Source organism: Mchenga conophoros, linkage group LG23 (genome assembly GCF_057382185.1).
Source record: "Mchenga conophoros isolate Kocher_MC1m ecotype Shallow Benthic linkage group LG23, M_conophoros_male_GT1.1, whole genome shotgun sequence".
In the NCBI taxonomy this organism is placed as follows: Eukaryota; Metazoa; Chordata; class Actinopteri; order Cichliformes; family Cichlidae; genus Mchenga; species Mchenga conophoros.
This window is the reverse complement of record NC_140547.1, coordinates 36,698,686-36,722,991: the sequence shown is the minus strand read 5'-3', so window position 1 is coordinate 36,722,991 and position 24,306 is coordinate 36,698,686.

The window sequence follows — 24,306 nt, the reverse complement described above, 5'->3', positions numbered from 1 at the left end:
GAATTCAACATCACTTCCCCGAAGGCGCACATGAACCAGCAGACTTGAAAGGAAGAGGATTTGGAATAGAAAAAGCTCCAGTCTGGCTCCTCAAGGTGGACTGCAGGCATCAGAGCAAATTTTTAAAGCAGTCACAAACTGGAAACATGGCAACAGCATCAAACAGTCCACCACGTCTTAAACCAAATCCCAATTCACCTGAGCCAATAGACAAAAGTGATGCCGGGAGGAAGAGAGTGGGACTTTCTTTCTCCCCATTTACAAAGCTGACAAAGATGGATGTCCAAACAGCATATCAAAACCCAAAGTTGCACTTCAGCTGTCAGAAGCAGTAGAATCACAGCTTGGTTCATGCTATTCTTCATTTGCTTCCTGCGGTATTGCACAGTGGTGTTCTGCAAAGTAGATTATTTCTTTTATTAAATCCGTTTGTTAGTGAAACCTTTCAAAGAAAAACTTTTAGACCTCGAGAATTTACAAGTTCATCTAAAGGGAAATTCTAGCCAACTCTCAAAAGAATCCCCCTTCATTTGGTGGCTTCCATCAAAGAAGGGGAACCTGAATGATTTAAATTAACCCAGGTTATATGGTTTAAGCAATGCATCAAATGGGATTATGTGGCACTCTTGAGATGGATTTGTGCGAACGTGTGTCTGCTTGAAAGAATATGGCACTCTCAGCAGCCAGATGTCTGCAGAGCAATCCCTCTGCACAATTACCTCCGGACATCTGGGACCTATAAACACAGTGAGCGAGCTCCAGCTCTCGTTTTCTTTAGTCCCGTATTGTCTCTTCATCATTGTCCTCGCTCCCAAGTCTGTTCCTTTCTCCCTCTTTGTGTAGCTTTGTCTTGTCTCATATTGTACAAACAGTCCTGTTTTCAGTTTCCTCTTCCTCTTTTTCCACCCCCCTCCTCCCCCCACCTAACCCCGTATGCATATATTCATTTCTCTATTCCATGCCTGAACACATGCATTTTTCTGTCTCCCTCCGTGTTCTACCACCCCTGCATCTGCACATACATATACAATTCTGCTGTTTTTCTCTCTCCCAGCTGGTAACCACCTTGTTGCCTCTCTGTCATCATCTTTTTCTGTCACTCCTTCTGACTCTTGTCAAAATATCATCCCTTCCCAAAGCACTGACAGCAGAAGAACCTATTTGCTATTCAAATAAGGTCTCACCTGGTGCACGTATGGAGAGTCTGCTGCATAAATCATCATGCAAATTGTTGTGTACAGTGTGAACTGTGTTCCATAAGCATGTAATCCATTATTTGTTACTTTCGTAACATGTGTAAGATGAAGAGAAGGCCATTTGGGACTGACTAGCAGTTAGCAGAAAAGACACAAGGTCATACATTAATTCTTTGTTAAGAGCACACAACAGCACTGAAGGAGTCACAAATCTACGCATAATTTGCAAGTGACAATCATCTGTGAAATGGGAAGTTGGAACCATTTGTCATCAGCGAGTGGCTGCATAAATCCCGCCCCCCCAGAGAAAAGAACACGAAAAAAGGAAAAGTAAAACAAAAAAACCCCAAAAGGCCCAAGGGCTGCAGTCATAACACCAAATATTTGTAACCCGGCACCTTCCTGAGAAGTTTTTGTGACATTTATTGAACAAAAATACAATATTCCCTAACAATAAACTTTATTAGGTACACCTGTTCAACTGCTTGCTAACACAGATTTTTAGTCAACAAAAAACACGGCAGCAACTCAATGCATTTAGACTTGTACACATGGTTAAGGTGATCTGCTGAAGCTCAAAGCGAACATAATGGAGGAAATTTCTACTATCAGGTTGCAGCAGAAAAATATCATTGAAATTGTGGAGGAGGTAAAGCTCCTCCGCATCCAAAATGCCGAAAAAGATAAAAAGATTGCATACCTGGAAAGTAAGGTCGCTGACCTGGAACAATACTCCAGGATAAACGACGTCATCATCACTGGGCTCCATATTAAACCCCGGTCATACGCTCAGGCAGTGACCGCTGACAGCAATGAGGAACCTGGAGAGCTTGACATTAGCTCCACGGAACAACAGGTGGCTGCTTTCCTGCGGTCCAAAGGGACTGCCCTGGACTGTAACTCTGTCGAAGCATGCCACCCTCTTCCCAGGAGGAACGGCAACATACCGGCTATTATATTAAGGTTTGTAAATCGAAAGCACAAGATTACGCTGCTGAAACAAGGAAGAAAATTAAAAGGATCTAATGTCTTTATCAATGAACATCTAACCAAACACAACGCTGAAATAGCCAAAAAAGTGCGACACCTTAAGAAGCTGGGAAAAATCCAAAGCACTTGGACGACGAACTGCAAAATATTCATTAAACTAAACGGATCACCAGAGGAAGCCAAAGTTCTGACCATTAAAAATATGGCGGATCTCGAAAAATATCAGTGAGCAACACGATCTGGACGGCAAACAAGGTAACAGACAACCACACACTCACTTATGACACACACTGGAAGGAAGAACTCAGATACATCTGGAAGAATCAGCTGCATCAGTCAGACAGTTGCAGAATATGATCAATTGGAACTGAAAACATTTAACTATATGGATCACAATACACATGACTTGGAATATGAAATAGATCCAGACAACAACTTTTTCTCATCTAACAATTGCTGCTACTATATAAATAAAGACTACAATCAGAGGATTAAAACTGAGAATAAATTATCAATTATCCACTTTAACTGTAGAAGTCTCTATGCTAATTTTAGTCATATCAAAGAATATCTTAACCAGTTTTCACATCCATTTAGTGTCATTGCCTTATCAGAAACTTGGATCAATATGGAAAAAGGAACAGACTTTGAACTGGAGGGTTATGAATTCACATTTATAACTAGGCGAAACAAAGGAGGAGGAGGAGTGGCCTTGTATGTGGACAAATCCTTGAAATTTAATGTGGTGGAAAAGATGACGATGGTGATTGATAATGTACTAGAATGTATTACAGTTGAAATTTGTAAAGAAAAAAGTAAAAATGTAATCATTAGCTGTATATACAGAGCTCCAGGTAGTAGTATTGAGACATTTAAAGACTGGATAGAAGAAACATTTATTGAAATAGCTCGCAAAAAAGTTTTCATTTGCGGAGACTTCAATATTGATTTGCTAAACCCAAATAAACATAAAACCACTGAGGAATTTATAAACACAATGCACTGTATGAACCTATTCCCTAAAATTACTAGACCTACCAGGATTACATCACATTGTGCAACTCTCATAGACAACATTTTTACAAATGACATTGAAAATAAGACTGTAAGTGGACTCCTGATTAACGACATAAGTGACCATCTTCCAATTTTTACAATCTATGATAGGAATTACAAGATCAATAAAATGGACAGTAAAAAAGAGTACAGACGAGTAAGAACAGAAGAAAGAATGAATTCATTTAAAAAAGATTTATTGAAGGGAAACTGGGGTGAAGTATATCAGGAACAGGACGTTAATAGTGCTTATAATAAATTCCTTAGAATATTTACATTACTGTACAATACCAACTGTCCAATAAAGCAATATAGTAGGAAACAGAAATATATGGACTGTCCATGGATAACAAAAGGTCTGCAAAATGCATGTATAAAGAAAAATGCTCTATACAGAGAGTTCTTAAGAACGAGAACTAAAGATGCTGAAATCAGATACAAAAGATATAAAAATAGGTTAACTAATATACTTAGATTTAGTAAAAAGGAATACTATAAGAAGCAATTAGATATAAATAGAAATAATAATAAAAGATTATGGGAAATCCTGAACAGTGTTATAAAATGTGGGACTGGACAAAAGAACTATCCCAAGTATTTCATTTGTAATGACCATGAAGAATACAATATGGATGTTGTGGCAAATAGTCTCAATGAATTCTTTGTAACTGCTGGACCAAATTTAGCAAGAACAATCACTCATCCTGGGAAAGCACAGGAAAAACCAGATACACTGATTGACAGAAATCCATATTCTATGTTTCTCACAGCCGTTGATGAAAATGCAGTTCTTGAAATTGTCAAAAAATGTAAAAATTACAAATCTTTGGATTGTAATGATATTGATATGATAGTGGTTAAAAGAGTCATTGAGGCTATTATAAAACCATTTACATACATCTGTAATTTATCATTTCAAACTGGTCGATTTCCAGACAGAATGAAAATAGCAAAAGTTATACCTCTATACAAATCTGGAAACAAACACCATTTCACAAACTACAGGCCTGTCTCTTTACTACCTCAATTCTCAAAAGTTCTTGAAAAACTGTTTAAAAACAGACTGGAAAAATTTATAGATAAACATAAACTACTCACTGAGAGTCAGTACGGATTCAGATCAAGCAGATCAACATCATCGGCACTATTAGATTCAATAGAATACATCACAAATTCCATAGACAAAAAGCAATATGTGGCTGGGTTATTCATAGACTTGACAAAGGCATTTGACACTATAGATCATGATATATTAATAAGAAAACTGGAACGTTATGGTGTCAGAGGGGTAGTTTTAGATTGGGTCCGGAGTTATTTAAGTGACAGAAAGCAGTTTGTGAAAATAAATGGTGGTTGCTCCTTATGTATGGACATTGCTTGTGGTGTACCCCAAGGGTCAGTTTTGGGTCCAAAATTCTTCAACTTGTACATTAACGACATCTGTAAAGTGTCCAAAGTATTAAAAATGGTTCTCTTTGCTGACGATACAAACATTTTTTGCTCTGGTGATGATCTGCAGAATTTATTGGAGGATATGACTAATGAAATAAGTAAAGTGAAGTTCTGGCTGGATAAAAACAAATTATCATTAAATTTGAATAAATCTAAACTGATGTTATTTGGAAATAGTAGTTTAAATACAAATGCAAAGATTCAAATAAATGGTGTTGATATTGAAAGAGTCAGTGAAAATAAATTTCTGGGGGTAATAATAGATGAAAAACTTAACTGGAGAGCTCACGTAAGATATATTCATTCCAAAGTATCATGAAGCATTGCAGTACTAAACAAGGCAAAACAGTTATTCGACAGAACATCACTTCATATTCTCTACTGTTCACTGGTTTCACCATACTTAAGCTATTGTGCAGAGGTCTGGGGCAATAACTATAAAACCACATTACATTCACTTTTTACTCTTCAAAAAAAAGCAATTCGAATCATCCACAATGCAGGTTATAGGGAACATACAAACTCACTATTTTTGCAGTCTGAAATATTGAAAATTGACGATATAGTGAAATTCCAAACAGCACAAATTCTATTCAAAGCAAAAAATAAAGAACTGCCAGGTAATATTCAGAGTATGTTTTTTTTGAAAGAAGGAAGTTATAATTTAAGGGGTTTTTGTAACTTCAAAACAATGAAGGTACGTACTACAAGAAAAGGCTTTTGTGTTTCTGTTCATGGAGTGAAACTATGGAACAAACTGAATATGGAATTAAAGCAATGTCCAAACATAAAACTGTTCAAAAAGAGTTATAAAAATATGATCTTCTCGATCTATAAAGAAAAGGAAAATATTTAAATTAAGTGAACGTCTCTATTTAAAAACAAACAAACAAACAAAAAATTCATGATGTGATATTATAGTATATAGTATATCAGAAATCTGTTCACTATTTTTATTACAAATTATATCAGTAAGGAAGCTGACTAAATATTCACTGATAATTTATGGCAAAGGGGTGGGATTAAATAAGTGTATACTTCTTCCCACTCCCTTTCAACATGTAAATTAATCAGAATGTTTTTTTGTATGTAATTTGTATAGTATTTTTTTTCTCTTATTTCTTTTCTAAATGTACTTGTATATTGTTCACATGTTGAAATAAATTACCAATCAATCAATCAATCAATCAAAACATCAGAATGGGGGAGAAAATTGATTCGAATGGCTTTGAATGTGGTTGTTGGTGCTAGATGAGATGGTTGAGTATTTCAAAACTAATGATCTGCTGGGATTTTCTGGCACAACCATCTCTACAGTTTACAGAGGATGGTCTGTAAAAAGAGAAAAACATCCAGTGAGCATGTCATAGGTCAGAGGTGAACAGCCAGACTACTTCAGCCTGATAAGAAAGCAACAGTAACTCAAATTATTACTTGTTACATTTAGCATAACATGTCAAACCTTGAAGCGGCAGCAGAAGACAATGCACTGGCAACTCCTGTCAGCTAAAAACAAACTTGGCCTACAGTTTACACAAGCTCACCAAATTTGGACAATAAAAGATTGACTCTACTGTTGCAGAAGAACTTGAGACTCATAAGACTAGGCAATGTTTCCAGAGTTTGGTGTAAACATGAAACCATGAATCCATCAGTGGTACAGGTTATTGCTGTTGGTGGAATGGTGTAGCTGTTTTCTTGGCACACTTTGGCACCCTTAGAAACATCTGAGCATTGTTTGAATGCCACAGCCTACCTGACTATTGTTGCTGACTATGTCCATCCCTTTACGGTCACAAGGCACCCAAATTCTGTTGAATACTTCCAGCAGGAAAATGCAACATGTCACAATGGTCAGATCATTTCAATCTGTAGTTCACTGCACTCAAATGACCTCTATAGCAGAGCACCTTTGGTAGGTGGTTGAACAGTGGAGTAACTTCACAGATGTGTAGCAACTGTGGGATGCTATTATGTAAATATGGACCAAAATCTCTGAGGGCAGCATAGTTGTCATGAAGCATGAAACTGGCGCTAGATACAAAAACAGTTTTTCAGATAAAGCTGTAAAAACATTCATTTCTACTGTAATATGGAGTCTGTGGGAGCTGACTTACTTTATTTAAACAGACACTAGCGGTCCACGGATTTACTGCAGTTTTTGGCACTTTGATGTTGGTTTTTTTTAACCCCTAAGGTTGTTGGTATAATGTTTACTGTGGAGAAGAACTACAGCCAGGATGCACAAACAGTCTAGTGTTCATGTTTTTTACGTGCCTCAAGAGTCTGCCACCATTCGCAATCTATGCAGCATTTGTTTGTCGGATAATTTTACCCTTCATCTCATAACGTTCCCAGGGAAACATTCAGCCAAGGCAACAGCGTTTCTTGCCTCTCTTCCTTACAGCAATGCATCTATAACCGGATTTAACAGCAGTTTTTTAGAGTCAAAATATACATAGTGTAAACACTTATTAATCACACACTGCTACAGTAGTGCCCAACTCTTATGGTTGACTCACACAAACAGAACTTTAAGTCAAAAAGCTGTTGCCCTTTAAAGAGTAAAATAAACACTTTTGTAAAAGCAAATTTATTATACTTGACTTAATATTCCTACTTGGGATTTATTATTGGTAAGTGGGGTACAGTAATTGCCTCTCCACTACTCTAAACATTAATTTGAGCAAAACAAGGGCAAGGGAACATTTTGTCCAGCATGAGAAACAAATCACTCCGATTATGTCTAAACGAAATACAATCTTAGCCTCCGGAACTGGAGTTTAACCAGAAAGACTAGCGCAATTTTGTTAGTTTTAGTATTATCTAGCAGTCACGCAAGAAAAGCAGCATAACGAGATAAAAACATGCGCGCGGGGGACAGTGTTGAATCCAAATGGGCTTTATTTGAAACGCCTAAAATGTGAGAGGGAGGCTCAAAGTGAGCATGTCCTGTTTGTGCCCCAGCTGAGGAAAAGGATAAATAATTTCTTCGTAGCAGGAGGCTACAGCGTCTTGTGATGATTATTCGAGCCAGAGGAGTAAACGAGGCCTCGCTAAAGTTTACCATGGCCCAGATAGCTCAGGTAGGCTGTCACGGCAATCTAAATATGACCAGCGAGGAAAAAGTCAGCATGAGGTAAGTGTTTTTGTACAGAGCATAAACAGTGGTGTACAGAAGGCTGATTTGGGGGTGGGGGGCACTGAAGGTGGGTGGCTGCATGTGATTGGAACAATTGTTCTCCTTTGGCAATATATGAGAGAATTAGACATGCTTGCTTTCAGTCTTTTTATTATTGACTGCTTTTTAATGCAAATATTCCCATTTTAGAAAGCTTCTAGTTTCTGAAAGTTGGTGTGTTTAGCATTTGGCTAACAAAAATCCCAACCTTAACCCTAAGTTGGTTGCCAGTGACCTTGTAGATGTTAAACATAACCCCCAATTGAAAGATCTCTCTAGTTTAAGGGGAGTTGACCCTATTTTTTAAACTTGTGGCTGACCTTTTCCCTTTTGAGTCAACCGGCATGTTTTATGGTGAGAATTTATCTTCTTACATACTTCTCCTTGCTTTCACTGTTTATGTTCACAGCTCGCTTGCCATGGGATATATTGAGGTGTAAAGGGCACCCAAAGACCAAAAGACGACGAATAAAGTCATAACACGAGTGAGAGAAATGTCAAAAGAAAAAAGATTTGGCACAAGTCAATGAGTCTCTTCATTTTCAGTAAAACATAAAAGGCCACTTTGTCTCCGACAGCACTCTGCTGTTTCCCTCTCAATATTATTGACCTCGCTTCTCCCTAATGGCTTTCTGAATATAGGACAAGGCTTTTCATTTATTCTCGGTTGCCGTTGGAAGTCCTTGAACTACTTGTCCCTGTCATCTGCCGTTTCAGGTGCGGCTGTTGACCTTGTAAAAACAACTTGAGCAAGGCTCTTAGTACAAGCAGATTCCCACTCTGGGTCCTCTTGTCACAAAGCTGTTTGCATGGACACTAATCCAGGATCACTGGCAGGGTTACAGCAAGAAACCTCGAGTGAACCAGGTAGGCGAAGACGAACAAACTCAGCTTCTTATCTGTGCTGGCCAGACCAAGATTTCCAAAGAGGCAAATAGCCTTACAGGTTCTTGCAATTGCTTTTGTCTGGGTTAATTTGGCAGAATCCACTGTTACTCTGGTAACAGCAACTGCGGTTTGAGTACTTCAGTAAACATTTCTTGAATCCATTTAGTTAAACTGTTGTTTCACCAAACAATCAGTCAAAAGTTATTGCTCATTTTTGCTACACACAGATTTTCCACACAAACTGTGGTATCCAGCGACATTTCATGTGGCCGTTTCACCAGCTTGTCTTCATTCCTAGAGAGTCAAATACTGACGTTTTGTCAAAACGACTGGCATCTCATAGATGTGCATAATCCAATGCATCATGGCACTGATGTCATTGTGAGGTGGGTCTCAGTCCCAACTGGTCTAACCTGGATGCTTATAAATCACTCCTCACTCACACTGGATGAATGTCATTGTTTGAAAAGCCTTCAACTGATCCAAACTGCTGCATTCTTCTCTTCAATGACTTCCTGTTAAAACTAGTATCGAAATCTTTCTCATCACATACAAGGTCTTGAATAATCAAGCCCTAGTTTATCTGATCGCTCTCAGACTTCTGGCTTACTTTAGAACCTAGGATATTTAAAAGGGGAACTGGAGGAACCAGGTTCCAGTTTGGATACGGGACACAGACACCATCTCTACTTTTAAGATTAGGTTTAAAACTTTCCTTTTTGATAAAGTAGATAGTTAGGGCTTGATCAGGTAACCCTGGATCCTCCCTTAGTGCATCATGGGAAGCCCCCAGCAGACTAGGCCTATTCCACTTTGAGTGTTTCTTTTTCACTCATCTCTTTTCGCTGTTTATGTGTTTAGACACCTCTCTGCATTTAGTTATTAGTAATTATTAATCTCTCCTCTGCTCTCCCTCCCCTCACCCCCAACTGGTCTCAACAGATGTCTGAGCCTGGGTGTGCCAGAGATTTCTGTTAAAAGGAAGTTTTTCTTTCCCACTGTTGCCAAGTTTATTGGGGTTTTCTCTTTATTATTCTCTCTATTATTATCTGATTATCTGATTTATATCTGATATATTTCTTAAAAAAGAGGCAATTTCTGTTAATATTCAATCCTCAAAACACGTGTTGAACACATCTTTTCAACGCCACCAACACCTGATAGAACAACAGTGTTCGGTGCCCAAGAATTTGTTTGTTTCCTTTACTGTAAGAGCCACCAAGAAATGCTCAGTTTGCACTTTAAAGTGTTTATAGAAGATCAAAACAGCTGCAACATAGTCTTGTGATCAGCAAGATTGCATAGCAAGCCATATCCAGAGACTATCACACAGACATAGATGCCTGATAGTTATTCATCCATTTTCTTAAACACTTGTCTAATCCAGGGTCACAGGGAGGCTGGAGCTTATTCCAGCTGTCAGTTTGTTAAGAAGCAAGAGGTGGGGTGCATTCTGGACAGGCTGACAATCTATCACAATGCTAACAGGTAGAGACATGGAAAATATACACAGAAGGTTTGATTGTGAGTGTGAATGGTTGTCTGTCTTTCCTGTATGGGTTGTCCCCAGTTACTCTGGCTTCCTTCCACAGCCCAACGACATGCCTGATAGGTCAACTGGTGATGCTAAATAACTTGTTAATCAGTCCTAAGTAATTTACAAATACAAAATTATAGATTTTTTGCTTTTCCCAACTGGTTTTCCGTACAATGAACCCTTACATCAGGCAAGAAATCACCAGCAATGCAAAACACTGTTGAGATGTTCAGTTCATGAATCACATTTTCCAAGGTGAGGCCTACTCAATAGCCAGTGGGCCAGTCGACTGCACTCACTTAAGGCACCTCAGCTTGCAATGCAGTTTTAAAAGGGTGAGTAAAGAGTCTGAGGACCGACTCGCTTTTGGAACCAGCCTCCAGCTTTAAGAGCAGCAGCGCACAAGAACGCCACAAGCCAATGTTGGCTTTACAATAGCCAGACAAAGTATTATAAAATAAAAAGCATTAATCCAGCACAATAGGCAAACAGAATCCAGAGCAGGAAAGGCAAAAATTGTTATATAGAGAGGGTATTACAAAGTGTCAGTACACTGAATTGAATTTCAATTTATTTTGTTAATCCCTGTACGGAAAAATGCACTGAACTGCACTAAACATCTGGCATTTCAAACTTTGAAAAAGAAAATGCAGTTTTACTTGGTATTTCCAGTTCACATAGATTACATGTTGACTCCTCTGAGTCATAGTTGCATTTTTCTGATTTAAATAATGATTCCAGCACAATGCAATGATGTACTCCCACATGCAGGGTTTCTATAACAAATTCAACATTTGGCACACAGCCTATAGCTGCCCCACTTTCTTATAAATATTTCAGCGAGTGTTTCCTCGCTGAATTTGCACTCTTTGGAATTCATCCGATACAGTCAGTCACATTGCAACTTCAAACAGTTAATCGTTGGCAAGAGGCCACAGTGATGAACTTCAGTTCATGTCTTGGCTCTTGACAAGCCGATTGCTTTGACTTAAAAGTGTGGGGGGGCTTGATGGGTATTGGAGGGACGACCACAGGGACACGGCCCAGGTGTCTCCTTGCTGAAACGGGAGAGTGAGGCTGTCAAGGTGTGACATATGAGCTAATGACCCTTGACCTCGGCTGTGCATTCAACTGGGAGGTTGTGTGTGTGTGTGTGTGTAAATATAAAAGCTCCTCACAAACAGCTTTGGATGCAGTGGAAAAGACAAGGAAGTGGGTTGCGTCGAGTTTCACTTAAACAAATTGAGAAATTCTGCTTTTAACATCCTTTAAAAGTGCTCCGCTGAAGCTCCATCTCCATCCCGTGTTTCTGATGTGTGATCCTTTTCTTCAGATAATCCTGCAGGGCAGTGAAGATTTGCAGCACTAAGAAGACAATTGTTTGTGAAATACTTTGCCATAATCCTATGACCCATTTTTTGGTCTCGTTGAATTCCTTTATATGGCTTTATCACAAGCTGCTCGAGAATACATTTCCATCGTTTAATGTAAATGCAAACCCCAGGTTCTTTTTTATTATTATTATTATTTTTTTTTATCAAGAAGCGATTCCTCTGTAGCCACTCAGCATAAAGATGAGTCGCCTGGTGGGTGAGCAAAGCACGAAGCAGACCTAACCCTGTTTATTTTAACAAATGTAAATGCAGGCATCCTATTGATGCCAGGGATTCTTTACTGAGTTCATTTCAGGTCTTCATAAATAATAAAGGAATGATTATGATTATATTGCTGGTGGTGTGTACAGATTGGATTACCGCAAGATGTTTCCCGTGGGAAGGATGGTGTTTGTCAGGTGTTGGCCTGCAGACTTTTCTGACGTGACACATGTGACATCTTAGGGTTGAGTTTCAAAATAACTAGCTTTCCTTCATTTCAGAAGGAAATTACAAGGAACTTAACATCGCCCAAGTTTCTAATTTTTCCACAGGGTTTAAGTCTAATGGCACTTAACCGGATAAGAGAAAAGAAAAAAAATGGTTGTTTAGTTTGACTCACTAAGTTTATACTCCACCATTGACTTTATTTCCTCCCCAAGAGCTTAGAAGTATACAATTTAAACTAGCAGAAAATAAAAAATGAGACATTTTGGAGAAAAGCACAAAAAAGCACATTAAGGATTTCACTATCGCTGAGATCTAAGATAGAAAGATAGAAAACAGGTCACTGGCAAACAATGAACTTCCTAGTCATGTAAGCCTCTTCCACTTGAAACCATTTGTCACGTTTCAGGAAAAAACACCAAATCAGTTTAGTCTTTGCTCATTCACTGTTTATGAGGCCATGCACGGAAAAAAGGAGAGCTGATAAACACCTGTTTTTTGTTGCTACATTTAACCTACACATTTTAATGTAGGCTAAACCACTGAACCTGTGTGATGTAATTTTGCAAGACATCCATTAAGGTACGAGTGTACCTGTTAAAAAAAAAAACACAAAAACACAACTTTTATTGCATCTTATTGCCCCCTAAACTCATTTTAAGCATGTTGTGATCCCTCCACCCTGGGATATTGCTGTTTAAACAGTCATTTCCTTCACTTTCACATTGGCAAATGTGATATTTTTGTAACAGCCTTCCAGTCTAGTGAGGTCTGCTTTAAAAAGCAGAGGAAATGTCGTGATTATTTAGTGAGAACCAGTGTTGCTTTCATGTCAGGTCCAGCTGTGTCAGCACTACAGATTCAGCTTGGTTTTATTTATGTAGCAACAGTTCAATGCAACGGCCTCCATTTATACTGTACAAAACAAAACCAACCACGTAACCTCCTTCCTAAACACTACATGGTAACGTGCACCAAAAATCATTGCTTTGGTCCCTAGCAGATTGCTATGGTCGCTTATATTTTGCAAAGAAGACTAACTTGCCACTGGTCACTAACCAGTCTTTATACCTCTGCCACTCAGGCTTTAAATAAAATGTTTCCAACTCTAAATGCTGATTTCTTTGGTTTGGACGAGTTTGATCATTATCTACATTTAACCCCACACAGAGGCTATCTGGGAACCCACCTCAGAACAAAGTATGAATAACATAACTTCGTATGTCTCAGTTATATTTATAATATTTTGGTTAGCTTACAACAAGAGTTTGTACCCTATGGTCTGCACAATCTGCTGTATAAATTTGTGACTGTGATTGTTGTGCCAGCTATTGGATGTTGTGAACTCTTATATTACATGCCAATAAATGCAAACCTAGCTATCATTAGCATAGTCGGAGTCAAATTACAGTTTTAGATTCAACGCTATATTTAGCAATAAATTAGCCCATTACATGAATTTTACGTTTTTCTTTGCTAGTTGGGGTGCTAGGTATCAATAAGCTAGATGTTAACAGAAGAGAAAGGTTAGGCAACAGGTATGTCCAATTTGCCTGCAGCCTTTGTATGCCTGTTTGGCAACGGAGCAAACGACAACTCAGTCAATGCCAATTAAACACTGATAGCAAATAATGTATGTAAATAGTGAGGCTAATGTTAGCAGAGGTGTGGTTACACTGAGTACTGTGTGTGTGTGTGTGTGTGTGTGTGTGTGTGTGTGTGTGTGTGTGTGGGGGGGGGGGGGGGGGGGGGTAGTCAAAAGTGTGTGCAATGTCAAAGATATTTTGCAGTTTAGAATATGACATGAATATGACATTCCGTTTTGAAGGATAGAGAAAGGCAATAACAGGACTGTAGTTCTTAATGCAAAATAATCTGACACACATGCTGTGAACACTATGAGATTCATTTTCTCAATCGCTAAGACATAGAGCAGCTAAATGGACACCATGTGGCAGGCTCTAGAGTGCACTTCCTTGCGATACCGCTGAACTTCCTTGATCTTAAACTGCTGGCAAAAGGAGGCCATCCGTCAGGTTCCAGGCAAAAAGTGAAAGCAGATCGTAAGAGCCTGACTGAAAACAGACCTGACCAGCACATATGGCCTCATAAAGAACCTGGCCCTGCACTGTAAACATTTGCCATTTTTAGGACGCTTAAGAAACGACATGAACCAGACAGTAGCCACAGTCTGGTGTGCCGAGTAGAAAAGAGTTGAATTTGAATGAATTTGCCTTCCATTTCAGTCTTATCTGAGTGACTTGGCAAACTTTACATTGTGAATTCTCACTAGTATGTCACATCACCTGATAAGAACATTAGGATGATTCCTCAAATGATAACAAAATATGCTGTAGCTCAAAAAGATTTGATAAAATGTGCCCGTCTAGACAGTTTAACTGCAAATTCTCCAAGGGCATTGGCATAGTAGAACCAGAAACAACTGGAATCTACTGGTCTTCCCTCTTTCACTAGAAAAAACACATTGTACATTTTGTTTTCTTTCATTCCTATAATAGTGATTACACAATGCATTAGAAATGCTGTGATCAAATCTGTGGAGTCCTTTTGATGACCAAAAATACAGCTTGGCGACATCAGTAACATTTTATCGTCGCCAGATTTTTCTTTTCTTTTTTTTTATGCTGGATTATTCAAAGACATGTTACCAGCCTGGTTTGGTATTTCCTGTGAAGACTGTGCTTCCATTCATATCCCAATCACTTTGATACCAGTCATCCTCTGTAGCCTTGATGACCTCACTTGAGAGTTTCCCCCCTCCTAAAAATCACTCCAGATCAAAGAATGTGATGTTTGATCCTCTGATAATAGTGCAAAGCCTCAGAGCCTCAGACTTTGTATTCCACTCTTCTCTCTTGCCTTTGTTTGCAGCTTTTGAAAGAAAAAAAATGCTGTATTGAATAAAAAAAAGGATTTGGGAAAAAGTACATCAGAAATGCACAATAAGTCAAAAGGGGGCGAGCACTTAGCGGAGTAATGATGCCAGTTAGCATTGCCGGTCTCCCAGTTCTTGTGACCTAGATAGAGAATGACATGAGCAAGCTGTGGTGACTGGAATTGCTTCCATTTGCTCATCACTGCAGCATTGCTAATACACTTCTACTAAGAGATAGGGTGAATCTGTCAAGCACAACATGCAAATTTCTGTATATTTTATACCCCTCCGCCCAAAAAAGGAAAAACCCACCCCATCTGACGTTTTATGTGACATTTAAAGACGTTGAGAAAAGTTGAAGTAGTAGTGCAAGTCTTTCCTTTTTTTTTTTTGTTCAGGTCTCCGTGTTTCTTTTTATTACATGCTAAATCCTCTAAATGAGAAACAATATGATTGGAGTGTAAAGATGTTCTGACAAGGATGCACAGTCTTCAAATGCCTTTGAGAGGCTGTCCTCATCTCCCTGCTTACATATTCATGAGGAGAAACTGATATTTTGGTCTACGAGACCTTCATCAACAGGAAGACATATTGAGACAATGACAAATTAGCACGTGTCCACGATCGTGCACGTTGGGACACACAGACATCCACTCCTGTCCCTACACGAAAGTCCACCAAAAAAGAAAAAAGAAAAAAAGGGGCTGGTCCAAGGGCATCTTTTGGTCCCAGACGCTCCACAGTCTGACAAATCTGCCTCACTCTGCACTTTCTGCATAATTCCCTCTACTTCGGGCCTAAATGACCTGCGTGATCGCCATGAATATCAATGTCACGCATGTCCGTCTGAGTCAGTTCAGTTTGCTTTGATGCATGTCGCCGGCTCTGCCGTTTTAAAAGCATGGCCGGGCTCGAGGAGGAGGGGGAAGCAGCGGCAGGATATTGCTGGCAGAGGCATTTATGTCACCTTATAAATTGCAACGTATACGTCACTTTGAGGAATGTAACCGAAATTGGAGCACCCCTTTCAATCTTAAGCAACTTTGTCACCGTCCCCCTTCCTGGAAAAAAATTAAATAAAGAATCGTCATTTTGACCCCTGTCCGATCAGAGGAGGAGTCATGTTTTAGCTGCGTCGCCTCTGACTTTCACAAACAAGCCGGAGTGAAAGATTAGGTTTTAAACAGCAAAGCTGGATGCCATTTTCAGCTGCAGTTATGAAAATGTGAGTCCCTGAACTACTTTACTTTTAAACTTGCTCCATGAACTTTTCATTACTGCTGTCCAGTAGAGCTGTGTGATACTGCAAAGTTTGGTATTGATTACATACAGAGTAAATGCAGAGCCGGTACTGCAGATACAGATACTAATACTTTTAACCTATGAATTTTGGGATGAATCAATATCATAAATTTCCAAATTCTGAACACATTTTAATGACCTCTAAAGTGCTGATTTTCCACAATACTTAGTTAACACAACAAAATCTACCTTTCAGCCTTTAGTGTACTTTAAAATTGGGCTTTTTAGAGGCCTTGAATTTAACTGTGCCTCTCTCCAAAGCTCTTTGGTAGGGGTGGGTTTTTATAATCGATTCATCGATTAAAATCGATTCTGGCTTGGATAACGTAAAATCGATTCATTAAAATCCTGAATCGATTTTTTAATATAAATTTATTTTGTCCGAAATGCCAGAATCTCTGGTGACATCTCACAAAATTTCAAGAACCACCAAACAGTAAATGAGAGCAGGTACAGGGATTCTGCACATAGACTTAAACACACAGCGCGACCCGCGGATCAGAATCAGTTAGATGTCGCCTTTCTCACAGTCGGGGCTGAAAGCCGACAGCTCGCTGATCCGGGTCCGCGCTTTGTGTTCACGCCCTTTATGCGCTGATTCTAAAGCTGTTAGTTTGATCTCTCTCCAAACAATATTGACCGAATCAGCAGCAAAAGAAGATCCAAACGCTTCACATAAACATCGTCATGAATTCACTCTTTTACTGTTTTGCTTCCATTGCGATGCGCAGCTCTCTCTCTCTCCCTCTCTCCCTCCCCCTCTCTCGAACAGTTTCGCTTTCTTCATTATTCGCTTGCTTGTTACACAAGTCTACTGTTGCTTACAGCGCTGTCGGCCGCTGTTTTTTCCCTTTTACATTCTTCCGAAAAGAAAACCTCATTTCTGCTGTTCAATACTGAACAAAAAATTATTTAATTTTAATTATTATTATTATTATTATTTAATTATTATTATTTAATTTTAATTATTTAATTTTATTTAAAATTATTCAAAATGCAAAATGCTTAGCCGTGTCTCTAATAAAACCGCTGTAACGTCAGAGGTAATGTTGATTAATTAATGGTTTTCTTTCGTTTTTGATGTACTGCAGAATATTTTTATAAAATCCCAGGCCAGGAAAATCACCTACATGTTTTTCTGTGTTTTATCTTCAGCTACTTTGACACAAAGGCATCTGCTGTGATGCTCACACCTTGGATAAAGTCTTGAGAGTGTCAGCTTCCTTTTTATAGATACAAAAATATGTAAATGTCCTGATCTGAATTATATCTCTGACTGTCAAAATTTCCCAGATTTAAATCGAATCGAATTAAATCGAATCGTGGATCGAATCGATTCGGGACCTTGTGAATCGGAATTGAATCGATTCTAGAAATCAGTGACGATACCCAGCCCTACTCTTTGGGGCAACTTCTGTTTAATAATTGTGTTTTAGGCTATGAATAAAATAGTATAGTGCATGTTTATGTATGTATGTATGTGTTTTTTATTTCAGAAAAATAATCAGTTTAACACTACATATTGAACAGAAACAAAGTATCAATCCTGTCACACTAGCATTATTTCAATACCAGCACTGGTAACAAAATTGACATCCATCCGTCTGGTTAAACACAGCAGCTATCACTCATGTCCGGATACACAGTGATTTCAGTGAGGCTAGTGTCTGTAGGGATACAGTTTTAAATAAATTATGTTTAGTAAGATTTTGATTTAGTAACTGAAAAGTCTTTTAAAGTGTGCACAGCAGAATTTTTAGTGTCCTGTTCAAAGAGTTGGATTTTATTCTGTCTTTAAAGATTTTTGTTTGACAAAACCTAAGTTTTTGATATAGCTTGATTCTCAGAAGCTCCTCCTAAAATATTTAAAGCCAAATTTGTGCATTTTTGGACCATAAACCACCATGTGAGTCCTTTTTGTCAATTTAACTTGGACGTCTGCGTAAGTGAGATTATGTAGAGAAAATTCCTGTCCTGTTCATTCTATACCAAATTCATACACATATTGAGGCCTGAGAGGCTGTTACAAATGTGCTTTTTCATAAATACTAAAGCCAGCATTTGTGTTGTGAACAGTATTTTGAACAGCATTTTGTCATTAGCACATGCACATACAGATTGTGTAAATGTGTAGTCTGGAGACTAAGGCTACGTTCACACTGCAGGTCTTAATGCTCAATTCCGATTTTTTGATCAAATCCGATTTTTTTGTCTGCTTGTTCACACTACAAATAAAATGCGACAGCAAACGCGCTCTAGTGTGAACCCTCAAAACGGCCCACATGTGCAAAAGAAGACGTCACACACAACGCGTTCTGTTTAGACCCAGAGCAAACAATATTGTTTGACTGATGGCCTTAATATAAAGACTTTGGACTTTATGTTTTCCAACTTTTGCTTTAAGTTATTTTGTTATTTACATAATAATGTAAATAACCTAATAATTATCCTTATTGCTGCTTTAGAGAGGAGCGGTGCTTCAAAGGATAGTTGCAGATTTCTGTCCGAACCTGCAAATTATACAGTATAAATAAAATGCTCACGTTTCTCCAACGTTGTCTTCCCAACATTTTCACTAACATCTACACTGGATGGCCAGGAAGCGTTCGCGATGTCTTCTCCAGCACTGATAATTGGCGTCTGTCTGTGTCAGTGACATAAAAGACGGATTTAATGCGACATGACCATTCAAACAGCAGTCGGCTTCTAGAATATCAGATATGTATCAGATTCAGTACCACATACGAAAGTGACCCACATCGGAATTGAAAATATCGGATGTGCCGTTCGCACTGTCATACCATAATCGGATATGGGTCGCATAGGGTCAAAAAAATCTGATTTGATGCGCTTTCACCTGCAGTGCGAACGTAGCCTAAGAGGTATAAGCAGCTTCATTTTGGGGTCCACTGGAACTCATATACAAGTTTTCTAACTATATCCACAGCAGAGAATAGAACTGGTTATCCTAAACATTTTGGCAAGTTGTGTATCGCAGTGCAAACACTTCAACACAGGACAACGTGGTTAGGAGATCCACTGATCAGCAAGCTTATTTCTAATCATTTTTAAGGTGTTTTCTGTTTTTGGAAGGCCAGATGTGAGGTTTGTCCACAGAGGCATGACTCTTCTGTGCAAGTAGACTTTTACTATACAGGGTGGGCCATTTATATGGATACACCGTAATAAAATGGGAATGGTTGGTGATATTAAAGTCCTGTTTGTGGCACATTTGTAGATGTGAGGGGGCAAACTCCTCAAGATGGGTGGTGACCATGGTGGACATTTAGAAGTTGGCAATCTTGGATACAACTTTTGTTTTTTTCAATAGGAAGAGGGCCATTTGACACATCAAACTTATTGGTAATGTCACAAGAAAAACAATGGTGTGATTGGTTTCAACGTAACTTTATTCTTTCATGAGTTATTTACAAGTTTCTCTTTGTTCACAGCCATTGACATGTCGAAGAGGTTAACACGTGAGGAGCAGATCGAAATTGTGTTGATATCTGGTGAACGCAGTAACCGGGTCATTGCAGCAGATTTCAATGCAAGACACCCTACGAGACCACCCATCTCCCATGCTACAGTTAGCAAACTGCTTGCTAAGTTTCGTGAAACTGGTTTAGTGTTGGATTTGCCAAAATGTGGACGCAAGAAAACTGTCACTAATGAAGAAACATCAGTGGCTGTCTCAGCTTCATTCAGCAAGAGCCCACAGCGTAGCACTCACAGCATGTCACTGGAGAGTGGCATTAGTCGAGCATCCCTTCGGCAGATATTAGCTACGCACAAATGGCACCCTTACAAACTCCATCTACTGTAGCATCTCAACGAGGATGACCCAGATCGGCACACAGAATTTGCAGAATGGGCAAAACAAAAAATTGGAACAGGACCCTCAGTTCACGCAGAAGATTTTGTTCAGTGATGAGGCAAACTTTTATGTGAATGGTGAAGTTAACAAACAAAACCACCTCTATTGGTCTGACACTAACCCACATTGGATGGATCCCTCCAAGACGGTTGGAACAACAAAAGTGATGGTTTGGTGTGGTATATGGGGTACAACGATAGTGGGTCCATTCTTCATCAATGGAAACCCCAAGGCCACTGGATATTTGAAATTGCTATATAATGATGTGTTTCCCTCTTTATGCACTGAAGCTGGCACGTTCCCTGAGTTTTTCCAGCAAGATGGTGCACCACCACATTATGGGTGCCAGGTCCGAGCATTCCTAGATGAACAGTTTCCTGGAAATTGGATTGGTCGTCATGGGCCAGTTGAATGGCCCCCAATGTCTCCCGATCTTACCCCCTTAGACTTTTATCTTTGGGGTCATCTGAAGGCAATTGTCTATGGTGTGAAGATACGAGATGTGCAGCACCTGAAACTACGGATACTGGATGCCTGTGCTGGCATTTCTCCTGCGGTGTTGCTATCAGTGTGTGAAGAGTGGGAGAAGAGGGTTGCATTGACAATCCAACACAATGGACAGCACATTGAACACATTTTATAAGTGGTCAGAAACTTGTAAATAATGGCCATCTTGGATAGTTGTATCCAAGATGGTCGACTTCTAAATGGCCACCATGGTCACCACCCATCTTGAGGAGTTTGCCCCCTCACATATACTAATGTGCCACAAACAGGACTTTAATATCACCAACCATTCCCATTTTATTACGGTGTATCCATATAAATGGCCCACCTGCTAGATCTCATGAACCCTTTCATAAAGCAAGGTGGAGGGGTTATGTAATTAGTTGCAATGTTCTTTATATTTGATGAGCTTTTTTTTTTTTTTTTTTTTTTTAAAATATATGGCACAAACTTAATATATTGTTATTCTTAATAACAGCAGCAGTCACTAAACATTAAAATTCAAATAGACTTACCATAAAAAAAATCGTTAAAGATGAAGATGCTTTTGAAAAACATCAGGACTGATGGAAGCCTAATTCTTCTATTAGGTATTTTATGGCGACTCAATCAAAATTCCATCTTGGATACAAATGTTGGAGATCATTATTTGCGGGCGATGCATTTTTAAGTTGACATGTGAAGCAAATGCAAATGGAACCTGTAACATTGCATACACAGAAGATGATGAGATGGATATAGTATATACCATTATTAAAAGAAAAACACATATTAACTACTGTATATATAAAGTTTCGTTCAGATTGGTCCATCCGTTAAGGAGGGGTTAAGGTACATACAGACGTATATTCACACATATGCTACAATCACTACAGTCAAAATATTTTATAAGATGGTGTGGTGTTCTCCAGAACAGGCTACAGATAAAGGGAAAAACTAAATGTTTCCTGGGGAGGAAGTAGAACATGGGGAAAAAAAGGGCTTCAAAAAAGTACTTACAACTTTAAACTCAAACAAGCAAATATACCAAAAGCGGAGGCAAAGGTTCAACAAAGCACAAAAGGAAAGACAATCTCTCTCCAAAGGAAGGTGTAGAATACTGAGCTCAGGTCCACAACAACTCTCATACACACAGCTTGAATGCTGCCAAAACAGCCCACTGGCACCAGGAGAGCCCTTTCTCTCAGCTTTTGACTCTGGGCTCAGGTGATTAGCAAGTGGAATCAGCTGTGCTCAATCATCTGCCATGGAGAGGGAGAGGAGAAAATAGCACACATACATAACACACACATACAGCATTACAGCGCCTAAGAACATTGCCAATTAATGACTGGTGTTTATTAAGTCTTTTTTCTCTGTAGGCATTGAAGCAGAAGAGCTAATATCTTTTAAATATTTTTATAGTCATATTGAACTGTAGCCATGTAACATTAGTGACACTGTGCGAGAATTACTTACATCCTGCTACATAAGTACTTACATTTATATTTAGCTGGTAAAAGGAGGTTTTTAGCATCAAAGAACAAAAAAAAAAAAAACCAACTGCTAGCTTGCTAGCAAACAACAGCAGACTTTTATTTTTACAAAGCACTGCAGATAAAACCACACATTGTAGTGATTATGAATGTTAACTGGTCTTCTTCAGTCAAAAACATTTTTGTATCATTCGTGGTCAGCTGGACAAGTTGTAAATTCTTGTGTAATGCAGTAGCTAGCGTAGCAACGTAAATGACGTTAGCAACTCACAGAAAGGTATTTACTGTACTGAGACCTGTAAAAAAAAAAAAATCCCAAAAAAACAATATAAATAAAAAGATAATAGCTGTAACTTCACAGGAACCCTTTAACTGTGGAACATACTGTAAGCATTTTTAAGGCCTTGGGACAACATTGTCAAAAAAAAATAAAATAATGGAGGACACGGTTCCAATACAGGGACACTGATACGAACCTTGATTTTCAAAGTAGTTGCAGATGTAGGGATGAATTGGAAATATCAGTTTTTTTTTAAAACAGTACTTGGATGCCTGCATGGCTGTAGTTTATCAAACTAAATGTTCTTTTTATCATCATCACTGTGTGCAGTTATGTCACAGTGGGCTCCTGCTGTCATTTTGTGTCACTTTCTCTAATATGACACAGGCGACCACTGGTACTTATCCAGGACAAGTGCCCTTCAAATAAAATATCCCTCTGCCAGTTTTCAACATGCAGAGCCGTCAGGCTCAGCTGCTACAGCATCTGACCTCTCAAACTGGCTGCTCTCCACCACACATTATGCTTGTATAATGAGGACTAAAAAAGAATACTGACTCAAGCTTTAAAGGTTAGATTTATAGTCGATCAGAGCTGATGTCATGTCTGCGTCTCTTTTTTTAAACCCAATTGAAACCTCTTTGAAAAATGCTCCAGGAGCGCTTTATTTATTGATTGGTTTGTATGTGTATGTGCGTGTGAGGAGTACAGTAATCGATGGAACATCTCCCAAACCATCCACAACCTGACATTTGAGGGGTACAAAAGCAAACACGTAATTACTCGACGCAAATGGAAAAAAATTTATGAAAAAACACAGAAATATCTACAGCCGGAAGAAATTCCTTTTATATAATTCTCTGTTGACTAAATATCCGACTGGAATGATCCCGTCAGCTATTTTCAGTCTGTTCTTTTTCCTATTTTAATATTACCCCAGACTTTCACATGACATAGTTAATCTCATTTGCTTCAGCTTTGGACAAAGGGGGGAAAGCCTGTCGTTTCCAGTGCTTGTTCAATGTGACCACTTTAGGCCAGGCCTGTGTAGGCAGTTGCGTGTTCTGGGCTGCTGCTTTATTAATATAATTGCATGGGTAATGTGCCTACAGTAAATTTGGACCTGTGTCTTCTGATCTTTTTTTCCTCTTTAAAAAAAAATTATCAAAGCCCACTCGTATGTCACGTTTGGTAGGGAACTTTATTTTTCATGCTAAGCCTTACTCGTTGGGACAAATAGCTTCTTTTGTGCTAATAACCAAATAACTAAATGATGCTAGGCTTCAGAGCTGGTATATCTGAAGTAGGACAGACATGCCTAGTGTGAGATAAACTGCAATACTTTTGAAGTCAGAAGTAGAAAAAAAAGAAACTGACTGTGCACAAGTAGACTCTTCTGGGTCTTACTGTTTTCCTTCTCACTGTGTGCTGAAACTTTCCAAAGTTGAGCTTTTCTGTCGCACCTTGATCATGCCACTTTTTGAGCACTAGTAAGATAGAGCCATCAATAATTGATTCACCAGAACAAAATCTGTGGGCTCTTCAAGAAGTGGCTTATGTCTGCAGTCACTATTTTATTAGGCATTTGAAGACAAAAAAAAAAAAAAGATGGTTTCAAACTCCAACACCTCTTGCCACTCTCTCTTCCTTTGAAGTTAAGGGGAAAAGAAAGATATTTTCAATACAACTGACAGGTCCAAGCGCAGCAGTTTATCTTTAAAAGATGTCACTTGCACAGAACTGCGTGGAATTCACAATGTAACCTCAAAATCTCACGATGACTATTGTGTGAAACGGTTTTCCAGTTCGGTACTTATTTACCATTTACAGCAACTCTGTACTTTTCTAG